The 16,416-nt window shown below is 44.6% G+C and overlaps 1 long non-coding RNA gene across 1 annotated transcript; it reads right to left on the bottom strand.

Moving 5' to 3' along the window:
* Positions 1-3,587: 3,587 nt before the first annotated feature.
* LOC311442012 lies at positions 3,588-10,291 on the bottom strand. Its single transcript, XR_014696402.1, has 4 exons — positions 10,092-10,291; positions 4,117-4,300; positions 3,929-4,024; positions 3,588-3,734 (listed from the first exon to the last, which is right to left on the bottom strand). It is a non-coding gene; the product is annotated as an uncharacterized lncRNA (long non-coding RNA).
* Positions 10,292-16,416: the final 6,125 nt, after the last annotated feature.

Here is a 16,416-nt window from a genome sequence, read left to right as displayed (position 1 = left end):
TTAGGCTGTGGCGCCTGCTGTGAAAAGGTATGCATAATGAAATGATTAAATCATGCGTTTTCAAATAATCAAAGTCATGCTGTTTCAGCTATGCTGAAATCCTGTTCCTCTTATGAGACATCCAGCCAGATTCAGAATTTCTTTTGGATTTTGTGTTTCTTAGCAGGACTCTGAATAAAAAAAGAGAATCTGGCTAAGGCCAGTTCTGCTCTCCTCTATGCCCAGGGCCAGATCTGATCACATTCACATTCTTCTTGTGTCGCCACAGACAGAAAATAACTTTGCAGTCTGATTTTATGCTCTAAAGAAAATCATTCACACTGTGACAGCACTTCAAAATATTTCAATCCTTATTCTGTATATGCTGCTGGCTATGACTGCAGTGCAGAAAAAATGCTTCACTGAATCTGTAGTTATGGGAAGGGGTAAAGCTTCCAAATAACTCCTTTCCATTTTGATTTTGTAACTAATCCCTTGTCCCTTCTGTATCTCAGTTTGAGATGTCTCCCCTGTAACTCCGCACTACTTCAAGCTTTGGCATTCCTGATGCACTTAGTTGCTCAACACTGCTTAAAAACTGCACAATAAGGTCAGGTGGTGCTACTTGGGCTGCTACACAAAGAATCACCTCCCGACTGTGGGAGATTTCCCCAAGGAAATGTGCCCTGGCACGGATGTGCTGAGGGGAAGCAGCTCGTTTCTTGCTCCCCAGACAGGGATGGAGATCCCCTCTTCCTAGGGGTGGCTGGAGCAAGGAGCCTGAATTCTGCTGATGTGCAACCAGATGATAGACTTAGAAGGATGGCCAGGAGGGGATGTGTGATAGGGGCATGTGTGGCTGTGATGAAGTGCAAACAGAAGGAACAAAGAGCATCTGAAGTGAAGGAAGTGAATCAGAAAGAGATTTACTCTGAGAGACTCTCACCAATCCACCAAGGTAAGGTCTCTTAAAAGGATGCTCTCAGGGCTGATTGACATAAAATGAAAGATCCTGTTTGTTTTTTTTTTGTTTTGTTTTGTTTTGCTTGCTTGTTTGTTTGTTTTTTAAGGGGTGAGCATATATGTGTATGTTCCCATGTTCTGCTCACTGGAGTCATTCTCAAATAGGAATGATGTTGTCCAGGTGGACTTTCTGACCTCCCGAGGTCATGGAAGCGACAGGGAATGGATAGAGGGCAATATGCTCGTTTTAATGAAGGGACTGTATTTACAAGGGAGGTGGCACAGCAAATACAGGAGAGCTGCACCATGAGATATTTTTCTAGGTTGATTCTTGCAGATGCAAAATACAGCCTCGGGGAGAAGAATGGTGAGCATACCCCTCCCTCCTCAGAGTGCCACAGTTAGGAAATTGAGTAACAATTGCAGTCTATCTGAGAAGCAGAGAAATTTAATTGAATAGCAAAATATCAGATCTGCATTTCAAATGGAGGAATTATCTTTTTTTTTGGGCCAAGCAAAAGTGTTTAATTTTGACAAAAGGAGATAGGAACTCATCTGCTTTACCATAATGGAAACTGTCACAACCAGGCTCATTTTTATTATGACAGTGTTGCTCCAAGAGGCCTCAGATCCGCATGTGCAGTTCTCCATCCTGAAAGCACAGCACCTCAGACCAAATGACACCTGCACTTTCAAAGAGACTCAGTTCTGTACTGCAGTGAAAGGGCTCTGGAGCACATGGCTTCACCACTGGGATGCCACCCTTGTTCTGTGGGTTGAATATTGAAGACAACGTGGCAATAGGATAGAAAAAAAAATACTGCTGCCGAAAGCATTAATCACAAGCATTGAATATGGTAAACCTGGGTAGCTCTAAGCAGGCAGCAGATGGAGATGGAAGGAAAGGAAATAATCTGGTTCTGCATTAAGACAGAGTCAGTTTAGACAACTGCTTTTGTTTGCAGTGCAGAACAAACCCAGCATGCAAAAAGCAAAGAGCAATTTCTTCTCTCCACATGAACAAAGCTGGATGGTTATGCTGGCTGCCGTCAGTTCTAAAATGCTGTTGCAGAAAGCAGCAGTGCGATGGTATTCTCTTTTGCTCTGCTATGGGGTTCTTTGGGACAGGTTATGATGCTGCCATGGAAAAACCCACCTGGACATAGTAGCTTGACAGCTGGTCTCAGATCTCTCCTGTTGAGCACAAACTTTTCCCAACTAGCTTTTTGCTTTGCAGCTCCCAGAGATGAGTTATCCCATACTCCTTCCTCATCTGACATGAAGCTTATAGGGACAGGCACCTTGTGATTCACTCACTGGTTTGATCCTGCACTTGGAGCTGCACTGATGAGGAGGATTTCACCCAGCTGGGCATCCAGAGAGGCTCTGTTGGAAAGCAGGTTCCCAGCTGAAGCCTCTGTGTAGAAACTGGTTTCCAGAGTTAATGTCACCAGTGCCCAGGTCAGATCTCAGCCTTGCAGGTGTCTCCCTCATTCACTTGGCTGCTTTACCTCTTCCTTAAACCCCAAACTTCAACCATCCGCCAAGGGGGAAGAAGAGCTGTGTGTGGCTTTAGAGTCTTCAGTGCAATCTATTTGAAAAATGTCTATTAATAAAAGGTGTAAGGCCTTTAGCAGTCAAGAGTAAAATGACTTTGTGTAAATAACAAATTATACCAGTCCATATTGATTTTTCCTGTCTGAGCAATTCCCAGATCAAATGTGCTCCTTTTACAAGTCAAAAGGTGATTTTTCTAACTGCAGTCTCTCCAAACTCTGAAGAGCTAAAACCCAAGTTTTTCTTTCTCTCCTTCATCACTACTGTAGATAAAAACCTCAGAGCAAGGACACGCCTTACCATTTTGTTGCTGATCCATAAAGCTTACTTTTTAAATAAGAAAAAAGCTTCCTAGCTCCATAAACCAGACACAGCTATCAAGAATAATTGCACAGTAAAGCCATAGCTGTGTGCAGGCTTTATCCTCCTGAGCATCCTGAGTGCACTGCCTGACCTGCAGATGCATCCTCCATCGAGTCTGTTCTTTTCTGACCAGCCTTGCTCTGCTCGACCCAGGCAGTGACAGCCTTGTGCATACAGCAGTGACAAGAAACACAGAGCATGGCGAAGGAAGAGACGAAAACATCTGAACTATTAAAAAAAAAAAAAAAAAAGAAGGCTTGGGATGAGGTGAGTTTGCAGCTCAGTTGTTACCCATATTCTTTATGCATTGTTGAGCATTTGGCTTTGATTTGGCCCTTCCTCCTCGAGGCACACCAAGCACATCCTGCTGCTGCCCAGTGGTTGGTGGCTGACCCCGCTGCCCTGAAATCTGCTGGCAAAGCCGACGGCAGTAGTGATGCTCCAGGGCCGTGCAGAGTCCGTGAGCGGGCCCCACAGCCCATTCGCAGCATTGTTGCCTCGGGTAGCATTGTGCAGCCAAGATGATGGATTTTTAGGAAATGAATGAATTTAACATTTATTCATGAGTGCAGTCTCTGAGGACTCTTAACATCTCTTTCAGTGACGACAACAAGACTGGCATTCCAAAACAGAGGAAAGATATTAAATACCAAAGGAACATCCTATTGAGGGAGAGGAAATCAAGTTGATTTAACTCCAGAAAACAAAATTGAATGCTTAGGATATTTCTTTCTGTACTGCTGATATCAACTTTTTATTATTATTATTTTTCTGAGCAAAAACGAACCTTCCATTTTCTTTTCTTTTAAGTTGCTTCAATTTCTTGTCATGAAGGCTGAGTGAGTGGCACTGTCTTTTCTTCTAGGACTTTTCTGAGGAAACAAACCAGTGAAGAAGTGACGGTGACCAGACCTGGACTAACAAAGCTCTAATAAGGTACAACACGTTGCCTGAAGCTATGCCAGAGGCCAGTCCACCAGGACAGACTAATCAAGGGCATGGACAATACGTCTGTATTTTGGGTTTTGTCTGACCTTAACCCTCTGTATTTTGGGTTTTGTCTCACCTTAACCTCCAGTCCCACACTGGAGCAGCACACACCGCACTCGGTCATTCCAAGGCTACCATCAGTAGCACTCCTGAGTAGCCTTACTCCAAAACCCTTCAGAGGGAAGGAAAATCATTTAGAGCAATTCCTCTGAAGAAGAAAAGCTTAACAGCATAGTATACTTTTTTTTTGTGTGTGGCACAAACCTTTCTGTCCCCTCAAGGTTCCTTCTTTTCCAGATTTCCCAGCTGTTCTGTGCCCACATCTCTCCTTTCAGCTCCCTCCTTTGCAGTAGGGCCCAAGGGTTTTGCACCCAGTTTTTCCTGATTCTCATTGGTCCGAGAGATGTCCTAGTCATAAGGTTAGAGCTGAATACCAGGCATCTTACACCTGCAGGGGGGACAAAAAAAAAAAAAAAAAAAAAGAAAAAAAAGAAAGGTTGCTACTTGTTTATTTCCCCTGTCTTGTTTTGTGCATTGTGCTCTTCGTATTCAAGCAGCACACCTGATCTTTCTCAGACAATTTCTCTCTTGTTATTTTCTCTTATAGTCTCCCACAGCAACATCCCCAAAGTTATCTAATAAACAGGGATGTTATGACATCCTTGCACAATAACTCTAAATACCATCACAGGAAACATCACCTAATAAACGATACAATTACTGCAAAGATGAAAACCAGCGCTCCTGAGCACACACAGTGAATTGTTCTTTGTCTTGTCGAACAAATTATTTTCTTTTCCTTTTTTTCCTTGAGTGCTTTGTTTTGCTTTGCTTTGCTTTTCAAGTTGCCTCTTATTTTTCCTCATTGCTTGTGATTGCATGCAAGAAATGTATATCTCCGGGCACAGAAATACAAAGCGCAGTCGTTCAGAGCTGCCACTGGAATGCAGGTCCACCCAGTTCATTTTTTTCCTATCGTACTGGGTGGAGTGGCTCCACAGATACTCCTATACACACCCTTTCTTTTTTTGGTACTGTTAATTATTTTAAGCTACTCTTCAGGTTGGTGGCATAGCTTATTACCATGGAAAATGAGCAGTTCCTCTCCTTATGTGGTGACTAGTAAGTAATGAAAAGCTTTTGAGCTCAATTTATTCTGACTTCTACCACGTCTTGCTGATTTATCTATTGTGCTCTAAAAAAAAAGGCCAATTAAACCCAGCGGTTAAACCAGACAGACAGAAGGGCATGCATTTTCCTATCAAAAGGTGTTTCTGAAACAAAAATAAAGACAGGCTCAAAGCCAATAAATGGTATCTCTTGCTTCGACCTGCGGGCAGCACTGCCCGATGAGCACTGGCTCTGCTGTGGCAGGAGCACCTCGTTACCTCCCCACTTAGCTTTGGTACCACCTTCAGTCCCTGCAGTGTGCTACAAAGGAGCCCGAATGCCGTATTTTAATAATCTGTCTTGCTCACAAAAGCAGAGCCAGCAGCAGCCAAAGGGAGAGCAGTTGTAGGCCAACCAAAACACAGCTGTTGTAGCTCATTTTGAAGTCCACCAGCCTTTTCTGCTGGCCCTTTTCAGAGATTAAGCTTAATCTCCCCTATGTGAGGCTTATGTCGCCTTATTCGAGAATGGTTTCACTCACAGCCTTTGAGTTTTTTCCTTTTTACCTCATCCTTTGTGGTTATGGCAGGGAAACGGCTTTCATAGAAATGTACCCAGGCAAAAAGCAAAGCTGAGCAAAACCTGTGTGGTTCTGCCACGCAGCCACCAGCCAGGCCAAGGCGCGCAAGAGCCCAGGAGCCCGCAGACTTCCTGAGAACACAGGGGCTGATATTTTGGTATTCTGTCAAAATCAGGTAAAAGCGACTATTTTGTATGATTTGAACAACTGGGCACATATGCTAAGCGAAGGCTGTGTGTTAAGTTGAATTGTATTCCTCTTTTTTTTTTTTTTTTTTTTTTTCCAGCTTTATCTCAAATCCAGATGTGAGCAAAGCGTGGGAGAAGGGGCAGTTGTCTGCTCTGCACGGATCAAAATTTCAGCAAAATGTGCTGTGAGCTGCAGCACGGTGAAGCAGCCGAGTTCCACCAGCCTCCCTGCCTGCCTCTGTCTGTGCTGTGCGACGGCCAAAGCAGAGTTATAAGTAACTCCTCTCCTCTGCCAAGAAACTCCCTGCGCTGGTTTATCCAGAAGGGTTTCTGCACCAAAGATAGCCTCTGGTGTGGGGGTTTTGTTCTGGGTCTGCTTTTAGGGGAGAGCTGTTCCAAGAGAAGTTGAAAGTCTGTCTTCAGGTCTGTGATTATTGTGAAAGCCTGGACGGGAGCTTTTTTGGCTGCTTGCGTGTCACAGCACTTTTCTAACGACCACTGGTTACTGCCTTGGTTGAATAGGTTTCCTAGATTAACCAGGAAAAAAAACAAAACAGAACAAAAAAAAAAAAAACACCTCCACCCTTGGTTCTTTTTCATTTTATAATTATCTGCTGTTTCTCCAGAGCTGCTCTTTTATCCTTATATTTTGCTCTTGCCTGGATGTGCCCAGTGCCTTGCAATTAAAAGGAAGCAGCTCTATATAGTTCCCAACCTGCGATCACATGCTGCAAATCCTTGCTCATTAGAGCAGTCCCACCAGGGCGAATGAGTCTGTTCCACATCAGGTCTGCTTGCTTTGTGAAGTTTAGGAGGTTCTGACCTTAAGTTGTGTGTTTTAAAGTGTCAGCAAAATGTTCTCTGACTCACCATTAATAGTATAATTGCTAATGTGATGAATATCCAAAAAAAAATAAAAAAAAATCCAAATGTGTTTATATAACTATCAGAAAACTTGCATTCCCAAAGGGAAGGAGCAGTTGTACTTTCAACATCACTTGTGTTTTGGCCCAGAGGTGTCCTATGTGCTGTGCCAAAAAGTAATAATGCAAGGGACAGGGTCAACATAGGACTGAATTTATTGAAAATTCCTTACCTGTGCTACTTGGCAGTGCAACAAGGTATTCAAAGAAGGGAAGAGTTTTAAAAATAAGTTTGTTGTGTACTTTGTGTTTTTTTTTTCTGTAGTTCTCGGCTTTTCTGGTTTCACTTCTGGTTTGTGTTCGATCAGTCAGTGCTTCTATGCTTTATGTGCTCCGAATTTAAAAGACATCTGCTTCACTTCAGCTGTATCCCCCACTGTCAGATTCTGCTTCCTCCTGTTATATGAATGCTAAATTATTGCTGGCACGGATATGCAAGGAAAGAAAATGCGAAGCCAGAGCCACAGATAATTGCTGATCCTTTTAAAGTGCCCAAACCTCTCATGAGATCTTTGATGCAGAGACTGTTCAGCAAGGCAGACTAAGGTTTGACCACTCTTTTTGCAACCACAAGAGCAAGCACCTGCAATTACTTTATGAAAACAACCACTGGTAAGAGTTACAAATCAATACATGCAATGTGCTTGGGATATTTTATTTTGATTAAACCATGCTTCATGTAACATTCAGAGCTTCTCAGCTGCCTTGTGAGATCCCTGGCATCACAGCAAGAGGGCAAAGAGTGAGCCACCGCCTCTGCAGCTGGCATCAGGCAGCCAGATGTGCCAAGCAACCCTGCAAATTTTGTTGCTTTAATTTTTGCTGCTTCCTATAGATGGGTGATGCTGCAAGTAATTTACTAGAAGTCACAACTCACTTGGTAGCCAAGTGGTTGCAAGTACAAATTACAGAAGAACTGTATTTAAGTACATTATTAAAAAAAAAAAAAAAGGAAGAAATGTAAAGCTGACTCTGAGCTGGCCAGGCAGGAGTGTTAATGAGCAGGCAGTTTGTATGAGGCAGATATGCCCTGTCCACATGTGGGCACCCTTCCCTGCAGGTTGGGGAAGGGATTTTACTCTGACCCGTGCAGCCCTGCAGCATCTGGCCTGTTGCTGGCTCGCATCTGGCCAGCTGAAAATTCAGCCGGAGGAGTTGACATCCATCTGCACCCATGGCCCGACACGGCTCAGGATGCAGTTTGAGGTTAAAGCTAAAACAATCCTTTTTTTCCAGGAACGACGCCTTGGGCAAGGCCTGTCTGATCTGGGAGATTTGATGTTCTCAAGAAAAAAAAAAAAAAAAGAAAGCAAAGAAGAAAAAAAACCCTTCTTTACTTCAAAGCCATGTCTTTCCCCTACTTATAGGGGTTGTAACAAACAGATCTTGTGATCTTACACAGTCAATCACAGCTCTAAGCTTGTCGTAGCCCACTCTGTCAGTGACCTCCTTGTCACAAGTCCAGAGAAGGGGGAAAAGAGCCAAAAAGTGAAATGCCAGTGTGACGTTTAGGGTCAGCTTGAATAGCAGTTATACTTGGGAAAGCTGTGACCCGTTGGTAAGTGTTGCTCGAGCCGGGGCAGAGGATCTGCACACTGAATCACAGAATCATCAGTCATCCATTTCCCTGTAACCGCAGCAGGGAGGAGACAACGAAACAGCCAAAGCGCACGCTTCCTAAGATTTAAAAGAACATTGTGAAATAAATGCCAGAAATATTTAGGCTATGCAAACGTCACAAGCCAGGTCTCAAGCCAACTGCAGGCACCGTCCGTGAGCGTAGCCCATCCGCGCAACGTGGCGGGCTATCAGCAGGTTTTTCATCGGCAGAGCCCTGACCTCTGGGGAGCCATCCTGTGCTGATTTACTGCTGTGATTTCAGCCAGGCATCTCCTGGTGGGGTGGGACTGACCGCCTGGCACATGTTTTGAGAGGTGTTAGAGGAATTTGTTAGAGCCCCGGCGCTTACAAGAGCACTGCCCACCACTGCCGGGGTGTGAGCGCTCTCCCTCCCGTGGGGTGGGTGCTTTGCTGTTTGTGCCTGTTTGGATGGGGTTTTATAATCTCTTTCAGGCTCGTTTTGTAAGTCTTCTGGGTAATGAGTTCAATGGTTTTTTTAGTTCTAGGGCTTGGTAATTGCTTGGCTCCCTTCCAGTTGATGCTCCCTGAGCACAAAGAGGGAAGTGTGCTCCTCTTTATTAGGGCTTTGATGTATGTGCCTTCCCCTAAACAACGTGAGGAGAGGGTTTGTCTGCGATGGCTTTGCTGGGGTGGGGCTATGATGCCAGTGAGGGCCAAGGGTGGAATTAGACAAACTGAAGGACACATGCAGGGGATGGTTTCGGGAGCACATGCCCCTTGGTGGCTATGAGCAGACTGGGCAGCTCAGTGTGCCATCACTGCAGCCGTTGGTCCCTCCAGATGCAAACAGACACTTGGAGGGATGCAAGAGCACACTCTGCTCTTGGCTGCTCTTTAAAGAGCAGCAACAGCTCTCTGCAGATAGAGGCTGTTTTGTACTAGTAAAGGCATTGTTCCCTGTGTCAGTCAGCAGCACCTGGAAAAGGTTTGGGTGTGAGCATCCTGATCAAACAGCTTGAGGCAGAGCAGCCTCCTACCGCAGTGGGCATCCTTGGGAAAGCATGGGTTTGGGTTTAGAGCATTCCCAGCATGGGGAGAAAGCTTGGTGTGCTCCCCAGAAATAACATCAGATTTTCTAGAAATTCAGCCAATTCATCTGCAGCATTTAATTTCTAGTCCAGAATGTCTGTGTGCTACAATGGAGAATGAAACCTCTGGGGGAGGTGGTTTGATTCAAACTGTGTGTGTGCAAGGGAAAACCTGCTAAAATGATAAAAACCTGGACTATGTATGTATACTGATGCTTGGCTGTATGGATAATATAATATTTATTGGGCAAGTTGAAGCAAAATAACAGCTTTCCCCTTTAGTCTGGAAGTCTCAAGTTAACTTACACTGAGATGTGTAAGTCCAGGAACTTGAAGTGAATGGAAAAAAAAATACATTAGTTCTTGAGGAGATAATTTGACAGGAGTCTAGCTGACTTAACATTAACACTCAGAAAGCATAAGAGGCTGTAAGTTAACCGTCATTGGCTTCCATCTCCTTTCACCCTATGGAAAAAGATTTTCCTCTCATTCTTCTGTTTTCTGACCCTTTTGAATGCAATCAAAATTAACTCAGCTTTTCAATTCAGTGAGACCTTTTAATCCCGTCTGTGTACGAAACACTTCACACCACACTGTGGCACTTCATAGTAGATTAAATTAACTCTTCTGTATACTCCTGAACAGTGAGAGACCCTCAGCCTCAACATATAAAATAAATCTGTGCATAAAGAGAGTTTAGTAGAAGGCTGAATGTTTTCCAGTCCCTCAGAACCATGCAGATCTGTGTTTCCACCACATGCCCATGTACCTGTGTAGGTTCAGCCAAATGCCTGACTTCACTGGATGTCACAGAGTCCTGCAGCTTTTTCTCTCCTTTTCCTTTAGAGCCAAACCTGCTGTCTTCTGAAAACCTCCTGGAGACTGTGACTGCTGCCTGCTGGCTGCTTCCAGGCAGTCACACATCTTTCCTTCCCCACCTTGTGCTGTGGGAGGGCTGCTCACCCCTCTCCAGGCTCTCTTGCAGGTCAGTCAAACAGTCAGAAAAACCTTCTGGGTCCACGGTACTCACATGGGATGGGTGTTCAGTACAAGTTAAGACCAGGCTGTTCCTGATTCTGATGGCAGCATGCGAGCCTGCAGCACAAAAATTTCCCCATGGGTTTCACCTTGGAGGGATCCTCTGTCACCACACTGGGTGCTTTGGGGAGAAGGCTTCTAAACCCATTTGTCTTCCTGCAACATGGGACCACCACTGCCCTCACAGGGTGCAGGCTGTGCAGGTGTCCACAGAAGCCAACACCACAGCTCCCAGAAGTTTGTCATCAGAGACTGACCTTCAGCACTGAACCACACGGCTCTCTCCAGCTCTAACCTTCTCGGGAGGTAGGAGGAGGTTGGTTTGGTAAGTAAGCCTCAATGTCCTACAAAGAAATTATCTAGATGGGAATTAGTAGGAGCACAGATGAGTGCTTTTAAAGTAAGCTGCTAGGAAACAGGTTACCTCAACCCTCTATTTTGCTCTGCTACTGACGTATTTCGCAATCATGTGCAAGTCACTTCACCTCGATGCAAGGATCATGCCCCTAGGAGAACAGCCTCTCATGCCTCTCTAGTAATAATTCTGTTTACTTTCTGCTTTGTCCCTGCTCAGTTGTTGTGGGGTTACAGCTTCTGTGTTTGGAAGAGGATAGTGTGGATTAGACGGCCATGTTGCAACAGCCAAATGAGCAACAGAGGACTTAAAATGGGAGCAAATGTGTAATTGGTTAAAGAGGTCGTTAACTGGGAAGGAACCCGCGGCTACTGGTAGGGCACAGAGCTCCATGTTCTCACCTCATCAGCATTTGGAAACATTTATGGGGCTCCTACAAGGCTTTCAGGATTCATTGTACACTTGGCTGTGTTCTTTTTGCCATAAAGAGCTGTGAATGTGTTGTGCTCCCCATGGCATTAACTTGTCTGGCAGCACAGCCCCTCTGAATCAAGGCATTTTACAGTCAAATCACTAAAACCCTTTTGGAGCTTGCCAGGAAGAATCAAGTACCCCCTTTCCAGAGCAGAAGTGTGGGGAGAAAGCTGCTGACTTCTGTGGGCCACTGGACTTTCCTCCTGCCTGTGAGAAGTCCTGCTGAATGTGTGAGCAGAGTTCTGAATTCACATCCGCTTCCTTTTGGTTTTACAAAGGACTTGTGCAATGTGGTAACTGGGAACAGAGCTTGTCAGTGAATGTGGCTTTTGGGTCCTGCTGTTGTTTTGCTGATGTATTTGGAAGGGGACATACCACTGAATTTTTTCTTGATGTCAATGTATACAAGTCTCTTCCCAAAGAATATGGCCCTGCAAGAGCATTCATCTCAGTGAGTCCTGAGGGTTCTTTGTGTTTGAAATTGCTTTGACAATTCACCTGTCTTGGTTAGGTAATAGCTATAACACTCCGCTAGAACCTGGCTGAAGAATTTAAATTCAAAACCCAGGATGCTGTCATTATACTAATCCTTTTTTTTACACAACTGTCAATCCAGCTTGTAGGCTGGTGCACCCACTGTGCGCTCCTTCTGCGTGCTGCTTCTTTCCATCAGCTCATTCTCCCACTTCAGGCCCCTGTGCAGCTCTGCTTACATTTTCTATAATGTACCCACACCTTCATCCTTATGTTTGTGATGCAGAGATGCCACAGCACCTGCCTACTCAACCCGCGGTGTTCCCCCGATGTTTCCAGTCCTGGCTTCTGTGTTGGAATGGGTAATGAAAATATTGCTCGTTTCATCTTTATTCAATTCATTTATTAGGCTTTTCAAAAAGCATTAGGAAATGAGATGCTGTCTGTTTGAGAGGATCTCGGAATTCATGGGCTCGGTTAACTGCATGGATTAGAAATGACCTGGAGGGCTTTTTTTCTTTTGATCTGTGAAAATTTAAAATTCAGCAACCAGTGTTTCCACTGCAAGAGAGGGTGGTATTACTACCTCTTGACTCCAAGGAAAAGCTGCTTTTCCCTGACTTCCTTATGCTGCTTTAAGTGCTAGTGATTACCAGCCTTGTTTTCTACCTTCGTCGTTGCAATACCAGATTCTGTGCAAACAGTAAGTGATGCAGGTACACCACCTATTGTTAAAATAGATCAGTACTTCCAGCAACAATAACTCGTTTCAGCTGCTTACAGTTTTGCCAAATTGCTGCTATTTGGTTTGAAACTTCCCAACCAGAGCCTTCTGCTTCATGCTGATTAATTTGCTTTAAATTTCAGCCAAAGTGTTTCAGCTGTTCAATGACCAAGATGAAAGAAATGTGTTATCAAATGTTGTTCTGACCACTTACTGGCCTATGCTGAAGGTTCTTCTCCTTTTTTATAATATAAATTCTGCCACCAACATGTGTTGGACTGAAACTTGTCATGTCTGGAATGTGCCTTCTGGTGTCAGGCAGGGCTGTGCATATGAGCACCTGTATGAAACAACTGGTGGAAGCACAGTCCATTTCTTCGCCTTCTGTTACAGTCAGTCTATTGGATAACTTGCTTTCCCTACTCCTGTCCCATCATCTAACTCAGACAGCTCACTGCTGTCTCTTCTCTGCCCTTCTTTACCAAACCCACTTGAGGTCTCCTTTTCATTTTCTCACTGTATGGCAGGGCTGAACCCTTGCAAATCTGTCGTTGTCCCTGAACTGGGTGACACTGTAGGAGAGCATCTCATGTTGTAAGATCATGCAGATGCTGATTTGGCAACAGGTCCTGTATTGTTAGAAATTGTATCTTCTGATTCTGGAGGTTCAGACCCTGTTCTGCTGAAAATGCTTGTGCTAAGTGGGTTTCTTCAGTTAAAAGGCTGCTGATGGGTTTTGCAGCCAATATTCTTGACAGCAGGCAGGTGGAAGGGTTTTTTTGACACGAAGAAAAACAGATCTCTGAGACTAGGTAAGGAAAGATATCCCCCTCCCATTTTTGCACTTAATGTGATTTAAAGATGGCAAGAAAGGCTAGATACTGGAGAGCAGAGATATTCCCATTTGTCACTGAAACTAGAGGGAGGTTTCTCTGAGTGCAGCCCAGAAAGTCAGGTGCATTTGCTTTCACTGCCATTGGACCTTTCACCAAAGGACTGTTTTTAAAGCATTTGGTTCCCCAGCAGGATTTCCCTCTCTGGTTTCCATGAGATTAATTGTTTGAAAAGCTGGAGTGGATGGAAAGATTTGCTGGCCAAGTCTGTATAGAAATACCACCACTTCTCTTCACAGGAAAAGCTGATGCTTTTAGCACTGCCCTGTGTTTCTCTGTGGTCTAATATTTCACTCAGCTGTTACATATTCTTACTTTATTTGGCTATTATTTAACACATTAACAAAGCACGTGAAGTGGTTTCATGTAGCTATTGATTGATTCCTTTTCCTTGACTGCTTTCTCAGATGTCAACATGGAGTTGACTTCTTTGAACCCACGACAGGTACTGAGGATACTATGCTCAAAACGAGGAGATTTTGCTTTGTGTCATTCATTGCCCTTCCTATCCTTGGTCACAAAGGGTGGGATTTAGGGTTAGGCTTGTCTCCAATGTGCACTTGTCCTGACGGACTGCAGAATACATTTTAGGGACTTCAGCTGAGAATGGTTTTCTTTTCTTGGCTACTGCACACTCCAATTAAGCTTTCATTGGAAAATGTTAACTAGCAAAGTATATCTCCTTTAGCTAAAGCTGTAGCAACTGCAAAACTATAAATTCCTGGGTAGTCAAACAGTGGCTCACGAGATCCATGGAGTTGTGCCCACTTTGTCAGGCTTTGGAAATCTTGAGAGGAGGTCCTGGAAAACCAACATTAGCCTTGACTCCATGGCCGGCTGCTTTAGCACCATGAGCCTCCCTCAGGCTCTGCAAGAATAGTTTTGTTGGCCACGGATCAACTACCAGGGGAAATAAAGCTAAGAGAGCAGAATAGGAGAGGACAGTAAAACCATATATACTGCGCTGCAGCGTGGATGAGGATTAACTGGCAGAATAACACAGCTTTATTACATTTTTTCCACAATTCCTGATTTTTTCTTTGCATGGAGCAAGAGTTTATATTCTGGGCCAGCCGTATTTATAGAAAATGTATAATCATGGTTCCCTCTCTTTGATTTTTTTGCTGTTAAGTTATAGCCACTTTGCAGGGCAGCACGAAGCTTTTCCACACAGGCAGTTGCATCCTTAAAAAGCAACATCAGGCTGGTCCTCCCAGCCCAGAGGGATTTATTTGATTCCCATTCAGCACAGGGCTCTGGGACACAGCAGAAGCCCTTGGACCTAACCAGCTTCAAGGTGCAAAGGGGAGCTTTGTGCTGGGGGTCTCAGCCCCCATTCGCCACACAGGCTTGGATGAGGGCCATGTTGCAGTACCATGTAGATTTATACTTCATTCAGAGCATGTCCTTCTCTGCCACCCCTGCAATTTGAGCAGCAGCCCTTCATTTCCTTATTAGCCATTAGGTATTCCTAGTCTTGCAAAACTGGAAGGATGGGGGAGGATTTACTCTCCCGTCTCATATTTGGGAGAAGCCTCTGAAGGAACAGAGGACTGCAGTACTGATTTGTTGGGCAGGGGCATTTCAGGGCATAAGCTACTGAGAGTCTGGCTGAAGCACTTTGCTGGAGCTCCTCCACTCCATTAGCTCCAGGATGCCAAATGGAAGTAAAACAGAGCAAGCTTCAGTGCAGCTCTCATTGCTTCAGCTTTTAAACATTGCAACATATGCCTGAGGTGTCCTGTACTGTGTCCTAGTGTTTTCTGAGAAAAGAGCATGTCTCAATTGAAAGAGAGAATCTTGTTTTGTTTAAATCCATTTCTGAAGTTTGCAAATCAATTTCCCTTTCAGACTGCCCAGTTCACTGAATCAAGCCTCAACACAGTAGCATATTCAGTTTCTGCTGTAACCTGCTACAGCTGCTTTTAGCTGTAGCTTTAACCACAGAAATCACAGGAAAAAAAATCCCCAGTATTTGCCTTTTTTTTTTTTTTTTTTTCTAATTTTTTCTTCAATGACACTGGTTGCAGTGTTAGTTGGAAGGAAGGTCTGGGGAGTACATTTGACTGTGCTCGCTTCCTTAGCTAAGCGAGGCACTTGAACGCTCTCTGATTTTGCTGAAATCACAGTAGTGCTGAGAACATCTGTAGAAAAGAATTAGCTTTTTCTCTCTCTCTCCCTCTCTTCGTGACAGCAAACCTCAGAGAAGGTCAGGCTTATGGGTGTTTCTGTGGATTATTTCAGCTGCACTGAAAAGTGCAGAGCCCACTGCAACCAGCTGGAAATACAGCGACTGCTGAACAAGTACAGCATTAGCTGCCATAATATGTAGACTCGGTAGCAGCCAGACTATTTAACATTTGCAGCAGTGCTAACATTACGAGCAAAGTGCTCTGAGAGGAAGTCGGGCCAAGGCCTGAACAAGGCAGAGCATCAGCAACTCAGGCAGCCAAAGCACCTGCGCTTAAATGAGAGGTGATCTTGTAGGTGGTACTGGTACCGCTGCAGGGGTCACCCAGAGTAGGCTGGACAGTGTATGCTCACCAGGCTGCACCTAAAAGCATTTGGGAACTAAATCTGGGACTCGCTGGATGATGTTTGTAGGAACACAGTGCAGGAGCTCATGAGTCCTCACTCCACAGTCAGTATTTGCAAGAAGAGGCTAAGGCTTTGCTTGCAAACTTTTGGTATGAGTTGTCTGGGCTGTGGTCTGGGAGGGTGCTTGGGCTGTTTCCTCTGCCTTAGCTGTGGTAGCAATAAAAGCTCCAGCTCAAATCCAGTGCCCTCCTATTCCCTGTCCTGTCCTATCTACAGCAGACTGTGCAAACACTGGACCAAAGTCCTTGTCTGAAAGATGCCTTTATAAAAGAGAGGCACCAGGCAGCTGCGCTTTCTCTGCGATGGCTCAGAGACTTGGAACGCGCTTTCTCCTCTCCATAATTACAACTAACCTGATTTGGGAACTTTCCAGGGCTAAACTTCTTGCAAAAGACACCTCTGGATAGAGTTTCTGGAGGAGGCAGACACTGTGACTCCTAGCCATTATGGGTAGGTGGCTGTCTGATTTTAGCAGTGCTAGGGTTTATTAATGCAGACATAATTCAATTAGGGCATCCAGAGGAGTGGAAAGTAGCCT

The sequence above is a fragment of the Aythya ferina genome (genome assembly GCF_964211825.1).
Source record: "Aythya ferina genome assembly, chromosome: 10".
Taxonomy (NCBI): domain Eukaryota; kingdom Metazoa; phylum Chordata; class Aves; order Anseriformes; family Anatidae; genus Aythya; species Aythya ferina.
Note: the sequence above shows the minus strand (reverse complement) of the source record. Positions and strands in the feature narration are given on the sequence as shown.